At 43.2% G+C, this 18,591-nt stretch overlaps 1 protein-coding gene across 2 annotated transcripts in view; it reads right to left on the reverse strand.

Annotated features, from left to right (window-relative positions):
- LOC124608169 (long-chain fatty acid transport protein 1-like) overlaps nucleotides 1–18,591 on the reverse strand; it is a 391,222-nt gene that overhangs the window by 227,127 nt on the left and 145,504 nt on the right. The gene's annotated exons all lie outside the window — the stretch shown is intronic.

The raw sequence follows: 18,591 nt of genomic DNA on the forward strand, positions 1-18,591 counted from the left end.
ACGTACCGAAACTGCTGAAGCATTCTAAACACTTTACTTCGCTTCACTGAGCTGCCAACAACTTACCATGAATCGATATTGCTGAACTGTACCTCGATATATACAGGTATTCGACCACTGCACGGCAGCATAGTTGGGTGGCAAATTGATCGTCTATGGTTGCTTACCTGAAACAACAGGAAACAAAAATTAGGTATAGGATAGATGATGAACGACAAAAGCTTCTAAAATATTTTTAATATGAATGTATTTTTGTTATAATAATTATATTACAGCATTATGACACCTAAGGCCGTTAAAAATAAATGTATGATAAAACTTGATTAAAAAATGTATCAGTTAATAGAACACGTCCAGTGGCATCAATGAATCGTAAATTAGATAATGAAAGGAAGTGTGTAGGGGAGGGGGACGGGTGGGAGATGGGGGGTTACAATTTGTAGAGTCTTGGTCTTACCCCATGTCTTCATGCGGTCGCCATGTTATGCTGGATGTGGCAATACTAGTGATATAGGGCGGCAAAATACCTTTCCTGTGCCCTCTCCCCCACCATCCCCGGAACGTAATTTGTGTACCCAAAGTGTCTACGTCTAATGTTATCCCATGTGAAAGTGTGAGAAAGTTTTCTAAGTGTTCGTGAATCAGACGGAATCTGAGTACCAGCCCGCTGTTCACCTACTCGGGTCAGGCGGATTCGATCTGGGCTGCGCAGCTTCCCAAATCCCGGGAACGTCATGCTAATGCGCGCATCTACACGGGCGGGCCCAGGCTTGAATACAGTAGGGAGGTTCAAATGGATGGTACAGTTATAGGAGATGAAGAGGCTTGCATGTGATAGACTAGCGAGGAGACCTGTATCAAAAGAAGACAACAACAACAACCTGTCATTGTAGTGAAGTACTCAGAACTTCCGTGGCGTCTATACCCAGCGTAGTAGGCAAATTTTAACAGTGTAACTGAAGAGTACAGATTTTTCTATAACAACATTTATTTATATTTTTCTGCATAAATGTTAATACAAATTTATCACCATAAGAGATAAGGGATTTAAAATTAAAAGTGCCAACGAAAGTTCTCTTCGTTACTTAATCTCATAAATTAATTAAATTATAAATTGCTTAGCAAAATTTTATACCATTAAGTAATAAGCATTATAGGCTTTTAACTCGAAAACTGTTCTAAAATACAGGCAGTTATCACAAAAATTTTCCCTCATAGCACCAGCAGTAGAGGGCCTAGGGCTCTAAAATCATAAATACGGACCCGATTTGTGGGGCCTCTACCTAATAACTTCAGGAAGCATTTATTAACACCAGAAAAGAAACAAAAGTTTGCTAATTTCCACCTATACAGTATAAAGGGATAGTGATGTGCACATGAACGGATGGCGGTAGTATAGCGTGCATGAGGTATAAAAGGGCAGTGCGTTGGCGGAGTTGTCATTTGAACTGAGGTGATTCATATGAAATTGTGTCCTACGTGATTATGACCGCACGGCGGAGTTAAGAGACTTTGAATGCGGAATGGTAGTTGGAGTCAGACGCATGGAATACTCCATTTCGGAAATCGTTGGGGAAGTCCGTATTCTGAGATCCAGAGTGTCAAGAGTGTGCCGAGAATACCAAATTTCAGGGATTACCTCTCACCACGATCAACGCAGTGGCCAACGACCTTCGTTTAACAACCGAGAGCGACGGCGTTTGCGTAGTGTTGCCAGTGCTAACAGACTAGCAGACTCAGAAATCAATGTGGGACGTGCGACGAACGTTTCAGTTAGGACAGTGGAGTGAAGTTTGGCGTTATTGGGCTATGGCAGCAGACGACCGACGCGAGTGGCTTTGCTAACAGCACAACACCGCCTGCAGCACCTCTCCTGGGCTCGTGACCATATTGGTTTGGACCCTAGACAACTGAAAATCCGATTTCTGTTGGCAAGAACTTATGGTAGCTTTAGAGTGTAGCGGAGGCCACAAGAAGCCATGGATCCAACAAACCACTGTGCAAGAGAGTCTTGCACGTTAGTCCGGGAGAAGAGCCGATAGGTAACTATTGCTGCAAGCGACTGATTTAAGTCCCGCCTCACGTACCGTAGCGGCTATTGATGTGGTCCTTGGCACTCCTCATGTGGCACCGACCACTGACAAGCGACGACTAATTGTGCTGTCAAGAGTGGTTACAGTGGGATAAACGTGATGCGTTGTCTCCATAGACTTAATTACACGTCTCTGAAGAAACGCAGTCTCGGAATATACGACGGAAGACTGAATTTTCCGTCGGTGCTAGGCAAGACATGACTGCAGTATTAAACATGAGACAGTTTCGTAATGTTTAGCAAAATTATATTTATTCGGTCACGAAACAGTTTCCGCCTGCTTAGCTCATCATCGTGTGACAGCTATGGATAACTGAACTATATGCTCAAAAGTATCCGGACTTCGCTATGTAATGCGGAATTGATCAATAGATACCACGAGTGGAGGACCGCCAGATAAAAGGAGGCGGAGAATGATGTGTTGTCAGTAGAGAAAAAGTGACAGCGAAATGGTTCGGCCAATAGAGAACAGTGACTTCGAATGTGGACTAGTCATTAGATGTCACCTGAGTAAGAAATCCATCAGGCCTATTTCAGTACTTCCACAGTTGCTCTAGTCGACTGTTGATGTAATTGTCCGCGAACATTGCGAAGGGTGGATCAAAAAAAATCGCACGACATCAGCGAAAGGAATGTGCGTAAGCAGTTAAAAAGAATGCGATGCAATGGTCGTGCAGCCCCTCATAGGCTACATATTTCTGTAGTTGACGCTAAGCGACACTTGCGATGGTCTAAAGAGTTACGCCATTGAATAGTGGATGATTGGAAACGTGTGATTTGGAATGATTAATCATGCTATAGAGTGGCAGCTGTTGTGTCAGTGCACATGAGCACGTGAACACTGTAACTTTTGACACCTTCCGGATTTATTGGTTATGTTTCTTTGAACCCTGTTAAACATTATGTAGATGCGATAATCTAAAATACACGGCACTAAGTCTACTGTGCTGTGCAACATTGCTCCTTCAGACTCGGTGAAATTTGGCATCCGGGTCGTGAGCAGACCTTCAGTTGGGCACATTTAAGGAGCTTCTGCGCATGCGCAACTGGGTTGACGTAATGTACATACGGATTTGATAAGCAATGTGCCGGTTTGCAGCGTGCACTGCTAGCCCTTAGCACTCAACTACAAGTTTATGTCGTTGTGACCAGGTGATAGCACACTGCAGCACACTTTTATCCACATTCACTTGGCATAAATCCCGCTAGGTGGTAGCACACTCCACAGATATGCCAAGTCACTCACTATATAGTAAAATTAGATCGGTCATCAGTATATGTTGTAGTTATACTGATAAAAAACCTATTTTGTGCAATTCTGAATGAGATAGAGTACATTAAGTTTTGATCCTTATGCGTCTCAGCGCCTCATTTGTACTCTAGTCAAGTGACCTTATTGGTACATAGTACTATTTGAATTCAATAATTTCCACAAACGGAAGTTTGTGTTTGAAGATGGTCGTCTACTGCACAGGAATCAGCGTTCCTGTACAATGTTAACTGAACTCTGTTGAACATGTATTAAGCGCTAACAGAAAAGAAAATAACCGTAAAGAAAGTAGGGCCCTCTCGCTTCCCACGCCCGTGATCCCGGGTTCGATTCCCGGCGGAGTCATGGATTTTCTCTGCCTTGTGATTACTGGGTGCTGTGTGATGTCCTTAGGTTAGTTAGGTTTAAGTAGGTCTAAGTTCTAGGGGACTGATGACCATAGATGTTAAGTCCCATAGTGCTCAGAGCCATTTGAACCAAAGTAGGGCCTCCAACACTAGATCCGTTTCTCTGAGAAAGTGACGAAATCAAATGGCGTGACTACAAGCGAACACTTAACAAACAAGTGTATAACAAGCACAGACTTTCAGAGACCTCACCAAAATTCAGCAGCATTCAAGCAGTCATAAAGATGAAAGGTGGACGCACCCTATATCAAATGTCCACTAATACGGGTCCAGATACTTTTGACTAGATATAGTCTATATGTTGGTCGGTCAGGCAGGGCTGTGGTAATTAGGCTATAAACGTGAGAGAAGTTGGAGTTTGACAAAGACATATTCAACTTTTGTCAATCCCGCGTCCGGCCATCCTGATTTAGGTTTTCCGTGATTTCCCTAAATCACTCCAGGCAAATGCCGGGATGGTTCCTCTGAAAGGGCACGGCCGACTTCCTTCTCCATCCTTCCCTAATCCGATGAGACCGATGACCACGCTGTCTGGTCTCCTTCCCCCAAAACCAACCAACCAACCAACTTTTGTCAAACATCTTTTAATGGAAAACTACCCATCTGATGTAGACTGTCAAGTTTTACATTCTGTGAAGAAAAAAAAAACAAAACAAAAAAACTAAGCATGCAGGAAAGCCCGCCAGGCTGGTCGCGATGTCTAACGCGCTGCTTCCCGAGCGGGAAGGCGTGCCCGTCCCCGGCACGATTCCGCCCGGCGGATTAGTGTCGAGGTCCGGTGTGCCGCCCAGTCTGTGGATCTACATCGGCGAATGCGGGCTGACTCCTCTTATTGTGCCTCAGCTACACTATGTCGGCGATTGCTGCGCAAACACCGTTTCCACGTACGCGTGCACAATAATTACTCTACCACGCATACATTTGGTGTTACACTCGTCTGGTATGAGACGGGGGTCCACTGGGGGGCCGAACCGCATAGTAACCCTGGGTTCGGTGTGGGGCGGCGGTGGGATGGGTGGACTGCTGTGGCCTGTTGTGCGGTTGTGAACCACTTGGGCTACGGCGGGACGAAGCCTCTCCGTCGTTTCTAGGTCCCCGGTTTAATACAATACAAGCATAGAAGAAATACTGAAACTCAACGTAAAATACCAACTTTGTATTAAAAGACCAAACTCAATTTCCTTCCCCCCTACCCCCTTCCCTGTTATTTAAGTTTTATTTACACAAATGTTATATTATAACTGTAAATTCAACTTTATTTTTCACCGATTTCGATATAACAGCAATCACATAAAAATTTTATTTTTAATTTTTGTTAAATGCTTCTGTTCTGATATAAGAAAAGTAAAGCTTTCCTTTGTAAAGATTCTAAAAGTCTCCTCCATTGTATCTTCTATGTAAAGAATGGCTATGTAAGTCGCACGTCATTTTACCTGTGTTTGCGACATTGTTATCACCTGACGATGGCCTAAGAAGCCAAAAGCCGGTTCGTGACCAAATAGACACAATTTTGTAGAATACCAGGAAAATGTTTTCTATTGAATATCATTTTAATTGTCTTACAGAACCTACCACCATATTTCTTCTGTAATTTAGAAATATTCGTCAACTGTAATACTACAAAATGTGTTTCTGTAATGCTACAAACGTTATGGATTGCTAATGCACTGTTCCCTATATCCTATTGCGTACTGAGGACATGGAAATTTAGAATTCTGCATAGCCTTCAGAATATGCGTTATACTGAAAATTAAACTGGTGGCCTGTTTGCACATCAAGGAGTTCTTATCGCGTAACCATCAGTAGCCGAGCTTTAGTTCGCACCAGATGCCCACTGGAGATCGTAACTTCGTTTTAATCGCTTGAGACATCTATAAGCAAGAGATATGAAGACATTCCTTCATATTCGAGTAAACAGCTACTCAAAGCGGGGGAAGATGAATTGTAAAACGTAGAGATAAGAAAAGATACCTCTAATAAAATATCTATGGAAGTTCAAGGACGTGTTCGGCAGGTCACTGTCTAAAGATAAGTCAGTTAATGAACACAAAGCTAAGACAAAGTAAAACTCTGATAACGACTCAGTTAAACAGCTTTACGTAGATATGAGCTCTATCTGGAAAATCCTGCCAGGTACGAGCTGAGATGCGAATGACGAATGGGATTCTCATTTTACCGCAGAAAGGGTTATGACTTTATGAGTGTTCAGAGGCAACAGTGGAGCGAGAACGAATATGAAAATTCTGAACATCTTACAGCGTATGGCGAAGAGAAACTGAAAGAAAAGGTTCGATCACATCCTCTCTTTAAAAAAAATAAGCTGTCACAATAAATTTCCTGTTTTATCTGCCGCCGGACTGTTGAGAGATGCTGTGGTGATACAGTTTTCACATCGTGTCATATGCTTTCCTCTGGCAGTAACCTAGGAATACGTGCGACTGTTTTCCATCTACAGTACGACAGGCAACAAAGAAGTTATTGAACATCAGATAACGAAGATGTTTATGAATGACCCCTTACGTCTACCTAGGTAGTAATATGGCACGACGTACTTTCAGAGGATGCTATTAAATTAGTCGCTCTCTAAAACCTCTCAGACAGCATTACGGAAAATAATTTCACTGATGCACAGAGTGAACCAAATTGGCGCACTCAGGCGCCATACTGATATTATTTACACTGTAATGGTACAAAAATTTTTGATAAAATTTCTTCCCGTGCATACTTTCGTTAGAAAATGGATGTCAAAGAAAGACAATCTCGGTAATCGTAAATAGGAGGGCGTGCTAAAAACTAATGCCTTCGAATTTTTATGGAAAAGTTTTAAACTTCTTTTTTTTTTAAAAACATAAACGTTATTAACATTCTACACCTTTAATCTTCGCGTCTACATATTTGAAGCCCTCTGTAGCTAGAGGGTTCTGGGTTGTAGCGTGTAACCTGGCGATGTGTAACGTAACTATGTCGGTGCCAGAGAAACAGCGGCACACACTATATTGAGAAATAAGTATACAGACATAAAGAATACAGATGTCGAATGTTAATAAACGTTTATTTTATCTGAAAAGCTTTAAGAGATTACACATAAATAATTCAGAGGCATTACTTTTCAGTACGTCCTCGCACATTTTAAATCTCCGGCTTTGTTTCCCCTAGTAATATGAATGTATGCAGGAAAAGTTCTCAGAAAATTAAGCTTCAAGCTGATGACTCCTGTTTAAAAATATGCTGGTACATGAGTGAAAGTTTAGCTTGCGTGGTAGTGGCGTTTCATTGGTTAACATTACTCTGAAAGCAGTAAATAAAATAGAATTAAAAGCGATCAATTGCCCTGTGGTATGATCAAAATGTTCAAATGTGCGTGAAATCTTATAGGACTTAACTGCTATGGTCATCAGGCCCTAAGCTTACACACTACTTAACCTAAGTTATCCTAAGGACAAACACAAACATCCATGCCCGAGGGAGGACTCGAACCTCCGCCGGGACCAGCCGCACAGTCCATGACTGCAGCGCCTTAGACCGCTTGGTTAATCCCACGCGGCTGTGGTACGATCAATTCTTAACTAAGGAATGAAGTGTTTTTTAAATTAAAAAGCACCAATAGTTATAATTATTCTATCATTCCATGCGGAGAAGGTGGCAAAAAAATCCGGTAGCTTCCCTGACTGATTCAATCACGCAACTTCAATATTAATAGTTCGTAACGTTTTATTTTAGAGAATGGGATAAGAAAAACTACCAGAAGGCCCAGAGGTGTGAATCCAGACACGTGGGATAGCCTGAATTTTTTTTTCTAAATTGTCGTTCTTCGTGACCAAATTGAAATTGCGTGGCGATTTAGCGAAAACGTCTGGTTTGTTTGGATTTTACGTTTGCGTAGATGTCTCTGTGAACCTAAGAAATTCTTTCAATGAGTAAGTAATTATATAAGGAGCGACCAAAAAGTTTGTGTCTGAGGGCGTTGCTGCAACGTATATGAACGTAACAAGTGTAAGTAGGCTGTTTAAGTTTTTTAATTGGTAACGCCACCTCTGTATAAAAATCACTGGCTGTGCTGTGTGCAGTCTGTGTCTAGTTTGCATTGTTGTCTGCCATTGTAGTGTTGGGCAGCGGCAGCTGGATGTTAACAGCGCGTAGCGTTGCGCAGTTGGAGGTGAGCCGCCAGCAGTGATGGATGTGGGGAGAGAGATGGCGGAGTTTTGTAATTTGTCATGAACTGCTGTATATATTATGACTATTAAGGTAAATACATTGTTTGTTCTCTATTAATATCTTTCATTTGCTAACTATCGCTATCAGTAGTTAGTGCCTTCCGTAGTTTGAATCTTTCATTTAGCTGGCAGTAGTGGCGCTCGCTGTATTGCAGTAGTTCGAGTAACCAAGATTTTTGTGAGGTAAGCGATTTGTGAAATGCATAGGTTAATGTTAGTCAGGGCCATTCTTTTGTAGGGATTTTTTGAAAGTCAGATTGCGTTGCGCTAAAAAATATTGTGTATCAGTTTAAGCACAGTCATGTATAAATTGTTCAAAGGGGATGTTTCACAAGACTCCAATGAAGGTACATAGCCACCGACGTGTAGGCAGTGATTAGCGTGGCATTCTGTAAGGTTACGCGTATTTAGGCGAGCTGCCGGCCGCGGTGGTCTAGCGGTTCTAGGCGCTCAGTCCGGAACCGCGCGACTGCTACGGACGCAGGTTCGAATCCTGCCTCGGCCATGGATGTGTGTGATGTCCTTAGGTTAGTTAGGTTTAAGTAGTTCTAAGTTCTAGGGGACTGATGACCACAGATGTTAAGTCCCATAGTGCTCAGAGCCATTTGAACCATTTTAGGCGAGCTAACCGGCCGCCCAGTAATGGTACGGGGTAAGATGAATTTGTTGTAAGCAGAACGCAAGCGGGCCCAGGGCTCAGAGCGCTCAGTAGCTGTTCCGGTTTCCGCCACTGTAGGCGAGCCAGGTGCAAGGACTTCAGCAAAGGACCGGATTTGGTTTAATTCCAGTGCGGGAATTTTGCTCCACGGGCGGTCGCTTAGGAGGATGGACAATGTTCCAGGAAATGGCGGACTGTCAGACAACCTTAAGGATGGCTAAACTACAGTTATTTAAGATTCGACAACAGCTCGTCAAATGTTAATGCAAATCTGAGTACATCGGCGATCCCAGAAAAATAATGTGCATCCAATAACACAACAATATCTCAATATCCTTAAAACTACAGAAGTTAATACCTCGCAGCGAATAAACATTTTCACAATGCCCCAGTGAATTAGCAACTTTTAATCACTTCATGTGATTTCAACAAACATTATCTCTGAAAGCTACGTATCTGTATCTGTTTTATTTCTCGATTTACAGAGTCTTTTACATGCTTTTCATTATGCAAGTGTTTGTCAGAATATTGTATTCTCTACATTTACACAGCAAATGAACACAGCATCAGTACTTCACATTTTGTCACACTTGCGTTTTTATTTAATGAACAGTTTACTATTTTGCCTGTAACTTTATACAGACGTTGATTGCAGGTGTTATTATAAAAGTCTGCAAATTTAAAAGTGGCTAGCCAGATGTGTTAGCGGACACCAAAGTTGAAAAGAGAGCTAAAAGACGCTTCTGTCAAGAAGGCGTAAATAATTGTTTAAATGATATTTAGCTATAATCTGTAGTCGTTCAACGTGAGCACACTTGCGCAAGAGTACTAGCTAATTTATTTATGAACCAACTATAACTTGCGTTTATTGTAAATGGTCTTAATGTAACCAAATGTTTATAACATTTTTGTTTAAATATTATGATAAGTTAGTTTAGTGCGGGAAAGTGGTCAAGATGACTGAAATCATGTCTGTAGCAAGCAAGAACGATGTATTTTTGGCGTGAACGGTCTTCGGCCAATGGAAAAGCATGCAGTAGCGGAACACTATGGGAGTCGAGTGGAGACTGGGTCTTTTCGAGTGAGAAGCTCAAGGGGGCGATTCTGGACACTTTTAAATGTGTTCTGCAAGGAGGCAGACCTACATGTGGTAACACATAGTATTCGATCGTGGTGATGTTTGTTTGTGGGTTGTGAATGGCTCTTCCATACTTTGACTTTTACATTTCGAGAGGTCTGAATGCGCTCCAGCGTAAGACTCTCGACTTATTCCCCTTGAGTTAAGGAAATGAGGATAGACAGAGTATGAGTTGTATCGTGTGTGATAAGTTGTAAACCATCGTGTTGAACTCTGAATTGCCGGCCGCGGTGGTCGAGCGGTTCTAGGCGCTCCAGTTCGGAACCGCGCTGCTGTTACGGTCGCAAGTTCGAATCCTGCCTCGGGCATGGATGTCTGCGATGTCCTTAGGTTTAAGTAGTTCTAAGTCTAGGGGACTGATGTCCTCAGATGTTGAGTCCCATAGTGCTCAGAGCCATTTGCACCATTTTTGAACTCAGTTTTGACCTGGTGAACATTTCTTGTACTGTGATTACAAAATGGACTTAGTTTTAACGTATCATTGATGACTATTTAGTTAGGGGATTTTGCTACCATTCTCGAAACACTCTCATGTAAATTTACCACATTTGATAAGGGTATTTTCTGTCTGTATTTCAACTGAATATCGTAGGACCAAGTCCCATTTGTGTGAGATGTGCTTTCTCGAACAAACATTATTCAACACAATTCTTGCCATATTTACCAATTACAGACGTTACAATAGAACACTTTTTATTAAATTATTCATTTCTCTATTATTTGATATTTCTGTGTATTTTATTAACTCGCAGTTCTAGTCAACGCATAGACTATTTCACTGGAGGATCGCAGCTACAGGTTAATATTTGCAGGTAATTAGCTGCTGACCGTGAAAGCAGATGTGTGCGGCTCGACCCTATGGTTACATCAAGCTATTCTTTTTAAACAGGGCTGTGCGTACCCCAAGTACCTAAAGTAACCGCAGGTAAAGACGCAACTGCTTTGCTCATATGTGATGCTGTCCAGGAGAGCAGTAACTGTTAGGTATCGTCGCAATTCGTGTCTTTCCGACGTACCGGCGGTAAATACGGAAATGTGGACAATGGCGACTTTATTACCAGTGCGTCCAAACAGGGTTAACGTGCTGTTATTCTTTCCTAGGCTACCGAGGAACAAACACCCGCACACTTCCATAGGAGAATGAAGAATATTTATGGGGCAGCATGTCTGTCAGAAACCACATTGTGGGTGAAGGGAGCTGCTGTTTTATGATAACGCATGTCGTAACACAGAGGTTACGCCATCTCAAGTGGGAGAAACTCGAACAAGCGCCCTATAGTCCTGATCTCTCCCACACGATTTTCACGCCTTCCGTCCCTTGAAAGAGGACATGAAGGGTCGACGATTACTGTCTGACTAGGATGTGCAGCCGACAGATGTGGACTTTTTCGCACAGTAGGAGACGGTATTTAGCCAAACCTGTATCTTCAGCGCGTTGCGTCGGCGGCATGACTGACTCAGTGCTCATGGTGATCTTGCCTTATGGCATACCGATTCTGGACTGTGTGGTTCGAGAGCCATGGGCATTGCCTATACGGGAACAAAATTCCGACCCAGACGATAAACGAAATAAGGAACTTAAAGCTATTGTTCTACTGAAAATGATCATTTACGCCCGAGACAGAGCACTTCCCGCTGATTTCAGTTAAAAAGAAAAAGAAAATTTTGCAGAAACATAGCATATGGTTAGCGCAAATCAAACAGCGTTAGTTTTGTGCCGGATGTACCCAAAACAAACAACTGACTCATACGGGCTGTATTACGCTGCAAAACGTGGAGGATATGTTTTGGGAGGTGGTTTCAAGCACTTTTGTCAACATTGGGCGTTTATCGTTTTCTTTTAAACAAGGTGTAAGTCACAGTCTTCGGTACCTCTGTTGATGTTTAAGTGCTGCAGTAGCGTGGATGGCTTGAACAGATGTTCGTGTTTGCATAAAGTTTTAACACGCTTCTGCAGGGTAGGTGGGACGGAGGCAGTGATAACACAGTACGTGCTGTTATGTCAATAGGACTGCAAGTGCCTCACCTTTAGGTTTACAACTGAGTTACCGTGCACATTTTTCCAAGCGATTTATTGTTGTGTTTGGAATGGTGTAGAAACATGGCAGCTGCGTAACAGTTCCGAGCTCGTTCGACGCAGCACTTTACGCAGACTTACGTTTGCGCTGGATGTAAGAGGCGAGGAAAATTAATCCGTACTGCTATATAAAGACAAGCCGGTGTTTAGCGTTGTTACCAAAAATCTCTAAAAGTTCTTGGCCGATTAACTGAAAAATTTTACTCAATGCTCTAATAATCGTATATACCGGGTGATCAAAAAGCCAGTGTAAATTTGAAAACTCCATAAATCACGGAATAATGTAGATAGAGAGGTAAAAATTGACACACATGCTTGGAATGACGTAGGGGTTCATTAGAACCAAAAAAATACAAGAGTTCAAAAAAATTACCGACAGATGGCGCTTCATATGATCAGAATAGCAATAATTAGCATAACAAAGTAAGACAAAGCAAAGATGATGTTCTTTACAGGAAATGCTCAATATGTCCACCATCATTCCTCCACAATAGCTGTAGTCGAGGAATAATGTTGTGAACAGCACTGTAAAGCATGCCCGGAGTTATGGTGAGGCATTGGCGTCGGATGTTGTCTTTCAGCATCCCTAGAGATGTCGGTCGATCACGATACACTTGCGACTTCGGTAACCCCAAAGCCAATAATCGCACGGACTGGGGCCTTGGGAGCCCAAGCATGACGAAAGTGGCGGCTGAGCACACGATCATCACCAAACGACGCGCGCAAGAGATCTTTTACGCGTCTAGCAATATGGGGTGGAACGCCATCCTGCATAAACATCGTACGTTCCATCAGGTGTTTATCAGCCAGGCTGGCGATGATGCGATTCCGTAACGTATCGGCGTACACCTCACTTGTCACGGTAGCTGTTACAAAACCAGAATCACGCATTTCCTCGAAGAAAAAGGCCCGATAACGGTAGATGTGGTAAATCCCACCCATACCGTGACTTTCTCGTCGTGCAATGGCGTTTCCAGGACAGTTCTAGGATTTTCGGTAGCCCAAATTCTGCAGTTGTGGGCGTTGACAGACCCTCGGAGCGTGAAATGAGCTTCGTCGGTCCACAACACGTTACTCAACCAATCGTCATTTCCGCCATCTTTTGAAACGCCCACACCGCAAATGCCCTGCGCTTCACTAAATCGCCAGGTAACAGTTCATGATGCCGATGGATTTTGTACGGATAGCATCGGAGGGTACGTCTAAGTGCCAACCAAACAGTAGTGTATGGAATTGCGGTGCGACGTGCGACTGCACGGGCGTTGACTTCCCCGTGCACAGACGAACCCGCTACAGTCTCCATTTCTTCCTGAACTGTCTCAGCAGCATTAAGCCTTGTGCTCGGTCGGCCACTACGGGGTCTATCGTCTAAACAACCCGTGGCTTCGAACTTCGAAATCATTCTCGCCACAGCTGCATTTGTCAACGGACCTTTACCCGTTCGAATCCACTTCCCATGGCGATAGGATCGTAATGCTGAACTAGCACATTCCCAATTCTGATAATACATCTTCACTAAAAGCGCCTTTTCAGGTAACGTCAACATGCTGCGACTGCTGGCGCATCTGATTCTCTCTTTCATTACAGCTCCTTTTATACACGATTGTCATGCGCAGCCACTGACGTTTTGCTGTCCAGCGCCATCTATCGGACATTTTGTGAACTTGGTTTATTTTTGTTCTAATAAAACCCCATGTCATTCCAAGCATGTGTGTCAATTTTTACCTCTCTATCTACATTATTCCGTGGTTCATTAAGTTTTCAAATTTATACTGACTTTTTGTTTTGATCACCTGGTATATATTCGAACGATTATTACAGCATAGAGTAAAAAATTATATATATATATATATATATATATATATATATATATATATATATATATATATATATATATATATATATATATATATATATATATTGCAAGAATGAAAATACTGTGCCATGAAAATGTTCAGTTTCGTTTCCTTTGTCGCAGTCCATTTTAACTACGGTAACAGAGAATTTAAGCTCTTAGACATATTGTTTCTCTCTTATACATTATGTATATTCTTTCCCTTATACATAATTTAAAAAAAAAACTGTTTACACGACAATGTGCTATTGTCTTTCTTTCCTCTCATTCGGTTTTAACAGAAAACGGGAAAGATGTATTTATGGCTTTCGGTTTATTATTAGGATATTACTGTGGAATCAGAAAAGTCTAAAACCCTGTAATCCTGTATGTTCGCAGATTAGAACTACGCGGAATACTGTCCTTGAAGCTACTACTCTCACAGATCTAGCAGCAGGAGAGGCCTCTCATACCTCCGTATACCAATGATCCTAATTGATTTACCCATTCATTTTAAGCGACGTCAATTCCCAATCAAGGTATCGTTTGCAATAACAGTAAACAAGGCTCAAGTTTACAAAGATGGGAGAAGAGGAGATGGATAGGTAGGGGGGGGGGGGAGGAAGAAAATGGGCAAAGAAACGGACAAAGAGGAGATGGATAGAGAGAGGCGGGGGGAAATAGGTGGAGAGAGATAGGGACTATACGAGGTGATGGATACAGAGAGAGGCATCCAGAAAGGGAGGAAGCAGGTTATGGATGCAGAGAGGGGAAGGAAGAGCTGAACGAAGAGAGGAGACAGGAGGAGATGGACAGAGGGAGCGAGGAGAAGAAGATTTGGATGTATTTCCAATTCCCACATATATTTAGCAAGCATTGCCATATTCGCTAGTTCTAAGGAGATCATTTCGAAAATTTCTGCACACTATATGATAGAATTGAAGAAGATAGTTTATTTTACAAAATTCCTTTACATGCCTACAATATAATCTCCATTCTTGCTTATGACAGCTTCCCAACGTTTTGGTAACTTCTGTATTTCAGAAAGGAAACACCTTCAGTGTTGAGATTTCTGTTTACTCGGGGTGACCTCACAGGGAGCTTCATCAATTGCATGGAAACGTTTTCCACGGAGTTGTTCCTCCAACTTGCGAAACAAATCAAACTCTGGTGGGCTCACATCAGGACTGTTTGGTGGTTGGGGAACTATTTCCCAGCGTTTGTCTCAAAAAAATGGTTCAAATGGCTCTGAGCACTATGGGACTCAACTGCTGTGGTCATAAGTCCCCTAGAACTTAGAACTACTTAAACCTAACTAACCTAAGGACAGCACACAACACCCAGCCATCACGAGGCAGAGAAAATCCCTGACCCCGCCGGGAATCGAACCCGGGAACCCGGGCGTGGGAAGCGAGAACGCTACCGCACGACCACGAGATGCGGGCGTTTGTCTCACTGACAGGACAGTATCTTGTCTTGCATTATCGTGCAAAGTAGGGACACCAGCTGCAAGTGTGTCGGGTCTTTTGTGAAGAATTTTCGGGCGAAAAATATTTTGCAAAAACAGCTTGTAGTACGCACCTTTTACAGACGTCCTCTGGGGCACTCTATTCCGTAGCTATGACTCCATACAAGTCGTACGCAAAGATCATCATCAGTTTCACCTTTGACTGTTAGCGGTAGAATTTTTTCGGGACTACGGAGTCGTAATTTTTCTATTGTGACGATTGAGGCCTGCATACAGGTTTCATCAAATGCAAAAATCTTTTTCAGGAACTTCTCTCCTTCTGGTCATAACGTTGAAGCAATTCTTCTGCTCTTCACTCAGATCTTGTGCAACCCAGCTGGCAGCAACTTTTCTCTTCTCTAAATTTTCAGTTACGATTGAGTAAAATGAAGTGACAGACATTACGGCCTCACATGGGGCAATTTTATCACATGTTTTTGGTCGATTCTTTGTCAAAATGTCATTAACAATAACCTGAGAGGCGTACTCTGTTGCAGTTGGTGAAGTTTCTCTTCTTGAGTTGTCCTCAGTGCTTACCCGACGTTCACGGAAACGAGCAGACCACCGTGGTGTTGTGCTACGATCCACCCCGCTACTCCCACTCACGTCTCTCAAAGAGTTGCAAATTTCCGTTGGGTTACTTCCCAGTAGGTATTCGATTTTCGTGTAGAAATGCTGGTCACTACGTGTAATCCAACCTGATTCAGTTTGCTCCATTTTAATATTGAATTACACACGATACAGCCACGCGAACCGACAAACACATATACGACTGTTACACCTAAAGTCTCGCGTCACAACTGACATGCATTTCAATTTGATAAACCACCGTAACGGTCGCGCATGCACAATGTGCATGTCAATATTGTTTGTGTCGTGTTCAATCTTCTTTTGAATGCGCAAATAACTGCATAGTGTCGCTTCACTTCAAAGCATTACGTACGATTATAAAGATCTGCAACGTACCATCAGAAATGCTGCACCAGTAGCTATTAAGTCACTTTTCAGTATTATTACTCTAACATCGACTCGAAACCGGTTCTTAGCCTTTAAAAGATGGAGATCGTTAAACTTCCGGCTAATTGTGTAAAAAATTCATTCTGAATGTTCTGAATATGGTTAGATAAATGGATTCAAATAGCGGGGAAGGTCCGTTTAGTGCACTTGGAGTTAATTTGAAGTAACGAATGGAGCTGTGTTGCAAGATTTTGTAGTACAGTCTTCCTATGTTGGCCACAGCTACGTTACTGGCAAACTGATAATTTACACTACTGGCCATTAAAATTGCTACACCAAGAAGAAATGCAGATGATAAACGGATATTCATTGGACAAATATATTAACCTAGAACTGACATGTGACAACATTTTCACGCAATTTGGGTGCATAGATCCTGAGAAATCAGTACCCAGAACAACCACCTCTGGCCGTATTAACGGCCTTGATACGCCTGGACATTGAGTCAAACAGAGCTTGGAAGGGCGTGTACAGGTACAGCTGCCCATGCAGCTTCAACACGATACCACAGTTCATCAAGAGTAGTGACTGACGTATTGTGACGAGCCAGTTGCTCGGCCACCATTGACCAGACGTTTTCAATTGGTGAGAGATCTGGAGAATGTGCTGGCCAGGGCAGCAGTCGAACATTTTCTGTATCCACAAAGGCCCGTACAGGACGTGCAACATGCGGTCATGCATTATCCTGCTGAAATGTAGGGTTTCGCAGGGATCGAATGAAGGGTAGATAGAGCCACGGGTCGTAACACATCTGAAATGTAACGTCCACTGTTCAAAGTGCCGTCAATGCGAACAAGAGGTGACCGAGACGCGTAACCAATGGCACCACATACCATCACGCAGAGTGATACGCCGGCCGGAGTGGCCGAGCGGTTCTAGGCGCTACAATCTGGAACCGCGCGACCGCTACGGTAGCAGGTTCGAATCCTGCCTCGGGCATGGATGTGTGTGATGTCCTTAGGTTAGTTACGATTAAGTAGTTCTAAGTTCTAGGGGACTGATGACCTCAGAAGTTAAGTCCCATAGTGCTCAGAGCCATTTGAACTATCTGAACAGGGTGATACGCCAGTATGGCGATGACGAATGTGCGTTCATCGCGATGTCGCTAAACACGGATGCTACCATCATGATGCTGTAAACAGAACCTGGATTCATCCGAAAAAATGACGTTGTGCCATTCGTGTACCCAGGTTCGTCGTTGAGTACACCATCGCAGGCGCTCCTGTATGTGATGCAGCGTCAAGGTTAACCGCAGGCGTGGACTCCGAGCTGATAGTCCATGCTGCTGCAAACGTCGTCGAACTGTTCGTGCAGATGGTTGTTGTCTTGCAAACTTCCCCATCTGTTGACTCAGGGATCGAGACGTGGCTGCACGATCCGTTACAGCCATGCGTATAAGATACTTATCATCTCGACTGCTAGTGATACGAGGCCGTTGGGATCCAGCACGGCGTTCCGAATTACCCTTCTGAACCCACCGATTCCATATTCTGCTTACAGTCATTGGAACTCGACCATCTCGAGCTGCAATGTCTCGATATGATAAACCGCAATAGCGATAGGCTACAATCCGACCTTTATCAAAGTCGGAATCGTGATGGTACGCATTCCTCCTCCTTACACGAGGCATCACAACAACGTTTCACCAGGCAACGCCGGTCACGTGCTGTTTGTGTATGAGAAATCGGTTGGAAACTTTCCTCATGTCAGCACGTTGTAGATGTCGCCACCGGCGCCAGCCTTGTGTGAATGCTCTGAAAAGCTAATGACTTGCATATCACAGCATCTTCTTCCTGTCGGTTAAATTTCGCGTCTGTAGCACGTCATCTTCGTGGTGTAGCAAATTGAATGGCCAGTAGGGTATATAATGGAGATACATCGAACACCTGCACTAAATCGTCTTTCGTTGGACAGATGTATGAGGGATATCCAGAAAATAAGTATCACACACTGCCAAAAGCGGCAGACCTTGGGTAGCAAAAGGCGAGTGTGCACGTGAGAAAGATGTTGGCAGTAGCAGCTTAATGTACTCGTAAAAGTTTACACTGTCAGATTGCTCGCGCGGAAGCGCCATTGTAGTAGCTCAAAATGGTGGCTGTAATTGCTGGCTGTAATTCATCGTCCTGCCAAATGCGAGGTTGGGTCTACGGTGTCGTTTTAGAGTGCATGTCATACGACCTTTTGCATACGAGTACAGAATTCGGTAGTCGCTTGCCGCTGATGTACCGGATCTGGAGGTGCCAACGGGCAGTATAGAGGAAGAGGCGCGGTATGCTCCAGTACAGGTATCGATACATGACAGAAGCTCACCTGAAGCACAACGCAATTCCGGCAGGCGTTACGCTGATATTTCTTTGACCACCCCTCAGAGTTTCAT

The sequence above is a fragment of the Schistocerca americana genome, chromosome 1 (assembly GCF_021461395.2).
Source record: "Schistocerca americana isolate TAMUIC-IGC-003095 chromosome 1, iqSchAmer2.1, whole genome shotgun sequence".
NCBI classification, from domain to species: domain Eukaryota; kingdom Metazoa; phylum Arthropoda; class Insecta; order Orthoptera; family Acrididae; genus Schistocerca; species Schistocerca americana.